Genomic DNA, 4,029 nt, shown 5'->3' with positions numbered 1-4,029 from the left:
AATTTTTGTCTGAAATTTTTTGTGCTATCTTCTCATCATTTTATAGGGTTGCTCACAAAATTTCAAGTCATTTGGATATCATTTGAGGGTAGCTGTAGTTCAAACCTACACCTTTATTTACATGACAAGGCAACTAGTTGTGTGCATGCTGAATGTAGTGTATGACTAGAGGCAATCCATCTGACTTACAACCCTTTGATCCTGAGATAGATAGGACATTTCATAGATTAGTTAGGCATCATTTTATACCTTTTGATCATTCTGAGCATTCCATAACTGGTGAATCTGTGCATTCTGTTATTGGTGATTTTGAACATCCTGATCTTGAGCATTATAATTTTGAGCATTCTGATTCTGAGCATTCTGATTTTGCACATTCTGAGAACATGGCACAACCTCCACCTCGTGAGAGGACTCTAAGGGAAATGGCTGCACCTGATTTCACCTACGAAAGCTTGTGCATCCAATACCTTGATGAGGATGTCCCATATGTTCTTAAGACTGGACTGATTCATTTGCTTCCAAAGTTTCATGGCCTTGCAGGTGAAGACCCGCACAAACATTTGAAAGAATTTCACATTGTCTGCTCCACCATGAAACCCCCAGATGTCCAAGAGGATCACATATTTCTGAAGGCTTTTCCTCATTCATTAGAGGGAGTGGCAAAGGACTGGCTGTATTACCTTGCTCCAAGGTCCATCACGAGCTGGGATGACCTTAAGAGAGTATTCTTAGAAAAAATTTTCCCTGCTTCCAGGACCACAGCCATCAGGAAGGATATCTCAGGTATTAGACAACTCAGTGGAGAGAGCCTGTATGAGTACTGGGAGAGATTTAAGAAACTATGTGCCAGTTGCCCCCACCATCAGATTTCAGAACAGCTTCTTCTCCAATATTTTTATGAAGGACTCAGTAATATGGAGAGAAGTATGATAGATGCTGCCAGTGGTGGAGCCCTTGGAGACATGACTCCTGCTGAAGCCAGAAATTTAATTGAGAAGATGGCCTCCAACTCCCAGCAGTTTAGCGCCAGAAATGATGCCATAGTCATTAGAGGAGTGCATGAGGTAGCTACAAACCCATCTGCATCATCTGAAACTAAGAAGCTTGAAGGCAAACTGGATGCGTTGGTCAACTTGGTAACCCAGCTGGCCTTGAATCAGAAATCTGTACCTGTCGCAAGGGTTTGTGGTTTGTGCTCCTCTGCTGACCACCATACAGACCTTTGCCCTTCCATGCAGCAACCTGGAGCAATTGAGCAGCCTGAAGCTTATGCTGCAAATATTTACAATAGACCTCCTCAACCTCAGCAGCAAAATCAACCACAGCAAAACAATTATGACCTTTCCAGCAATAGATACAACCCTGGATGGAGGAATCACCCTAACCTCAGATGGTCTAGCCCTCAGCAACAACAGCAGCCTGCTCCTTCCTTCCAAAATGCTGCTGGCCCAAGCAGACCATACATTCCTCCACCAATCCAACAACAGCAACAACCCCAGAAATAGCCAACAGTTGAGGCCCCTCCACAACCTTCCCTCGAAGAACTTGTGAGGCAAATGACTATGCAGAACATGCAGTTTCAGCAAGAGACCAGAGCCTCCATTCAGAGCTTAACCAATCAGATGGGACAATTAGCTACCCAATTGAATCAACAACAGTCCCAGAATTCTGACAAGCTGCCTTCTCAAGCTGTCCAAAATCCCAAAAATGTCAGTGCCATTTCATTGAGGTCGGGAAAGCAATGTCAAGGACCTCAACCCGTAGCACCTTCCTCATCTGCAAATGAACCTGCCAAACTTCACTCTATTCCAGAAAAAGGTGATGACAAAAATTTACCTAACAATTTCTGTGCAGGTGAATCTTCTTCCACAGGTAATTCTGATTTGCAGAAGCAGCACATTCCCCCTCTTCCATTCCCTCCAAGAGCAGTTTCCAACAAAAAAATGGAAGAGGCAGAGAAAGAGATCTTGGAAACGTTTAGAAAGGTAAAGGTAAACATACCTCTGTTGGATGCAATAAAGCAAATTCTAAGATATGCCAAATTCTTGAAGGAGTTGTGCACTAATAAGCGGAAGCTTAAAGGAAGTGAACGGATTAGCATGGGCAGAAATGTCTCCGCATTGATTGGTAAATCTGTTCCTCAAATTCTTGAAAAATGCAAAGATCCAGGTACATTCAGCATACCTTGTATCATAGGGAATAGTAAGTTTGACAATGCCATGCTAGATTTAGGAGCTTCTGTTAGTGTTATGCCTCTGTCTATTTTTAATTCTCTATCTCTAGGTCCCTTGCAGTCAACTGATGTGGTAATTCATTTAGCTAATAGAAGTGTTGCCTATCCTGTTGGTTTCATAGAAGATGTCTTAGTTAGAGTTGGTGAACTGATTTTCCCTGTTGATTTTTATATCTTGAATATGGAAGATGGATTTTCTCAAGGATTACTTCCCATCATTCTAGGCAGACCCTTTATGAAAACTGCTAGAACTAAGATAGATGTTTATGCAGGCACACTGTCCATGGAGTTTGGTGATATAACTGTTCATTTTAATATTCTGGATGCTATGAAATACCCATCTGAAGATCTTTCTGTATTTCGTGCTGAAATAATTGACCATGTTGTTGATGAATACATGACTGATCTTTATTCTAATCTGCATGCCTCTCACTCTTCATGCATTGAGTCTGAAATTGTACTTGATCATATGTCTGAATTTGATGCTGAGAGTGAATCTGAGAGTGATATTGATTGCATGCCTGGTGGTGGTGTTTTACCTCTTGAGATTGATTTTATAGAGTCAGATAGGACTAACCATGTTTCAGGAAGTACACATACCTCTGACTTTCTTTATGAGGTAAAGGCTGAGAAACCATCTCCTTCTACCACTGTCCAGCCGACCACACCAGAATTGAAGCCTCTGCCATCAAATTTAAAATATGCTTACTTGGATGATAGCAAGAGTTTTCCAGTGATTATATCTGCCTCCCTTGCTGATGAGCAAGAGGAGAAGTTGTTGTCAGTTCTCAAGAAGCATAAGAAGGCTATAGGCTGGACCCTGGCGGACATTCCTGGTATTAGCCCATCCACATGTATGCATCGAATAAATTTAGAGGATGGAGCTAAACCAGTAAGACAGCCACAGAGAAGACTAAACCCGGTGATTCTTGATGTAGTGAAGAAGGAGATAACCAAGCTTTTGCAAGCTGGAATCATTTATCCTATCTCCGACAGCCAATGGGTGAGTCCCGTCCAGGTAGTCCCGAAAAAGACTGGCCTCACAGTGATCAGAAATGAGAAGGAGGAGCTGATTCCTACTCGGGTGCAGAACAGTTGGAGAGTCTGCATTGACTATAGGAGGCTGAACCAGGTTACCAAAAAGGACCATTTTCCCCTGCCATTCATTGACCAGATGCTTGAACGCCTGGCAGGTAAATCCCACTACTATTTCCTTGATGGTTTTTCTGGTTATATGCAAATTACTATTGCTCCTGAGGATCAGGAAAAGACCACATTCACCTACCCCTTCGGCACTTTTGCTTATAAGAGGATGCCTTTCGGCCTGTGCAATGCCCCTGGTACCTTCCAGCGGTGCATGATTAGCATTTTCAGTGATTTTTTAGAAAATTGCATAGAGGTGTTTATGGATGATTTCACTGTATATGGATCCTCTTTTGATGGTTGTTTGAATAGTTTGGAAAAAGTTTTGAATAGATGCATTGAAACTAACCTTGTTCTAAATTTTGAAAAATGTCATTTTATGGTTGAGCAAGGTATAGTTTTAGGCCACATTATTTCCAATAAGGGCATTGAAGTAGATCCTGCAAAAATTTCTGTTATTTCACAATTGCCTTACCCCTCTTGTGTGCGAGAGGTGTGATCTTTTCTTGGTCATGCAGGATTCTACAGGCGATTTATAAGGGATTTTAGCAAAGTAGCCCTTCCACTGTCCAACTTGTTGCAAAAGGAGGTGGAGTTTGACTTTAATGACAGATGCAAAGAGGCTTTTGATTGCCTCAAAAGAGCGTTGA

At 41.9% G+C, this 4,029-nt stretch overlaps 1 non-coding gene across 1 annotated transcript; it reads right to left on the bottom strand.

Annotated features, from left to right (window-relative positions):
• Positions 1-764: 764 nt before the first annotated feature.
• Positions 765-871, bottom strand: LOC114413941. The gene has a single exon (XR_003667079.1). It is a non-coding gene; the product is annotated as a small nucleolar RNA R71 (small nucleolar RNA).
• Positions 872-4,029: the final 3,158 nt, after the last annotated feature.

This window comes from Glycine soja, chromosome 5 (genome assembly GCF_004193775.1).
Source record: "Glycine soja cultivar W05 chromosome 5, ASM419377v2, whole genome shotgun sequence".
NCBI lineage: Eukaryota > Viridiplantae > Streptophyta > Magnoliopsida > Fabales > Fabaceae > Glycine > Glycine soja.
This window is presented reverse-complemented; position numbering and strand designations above follow the sequence as displayed.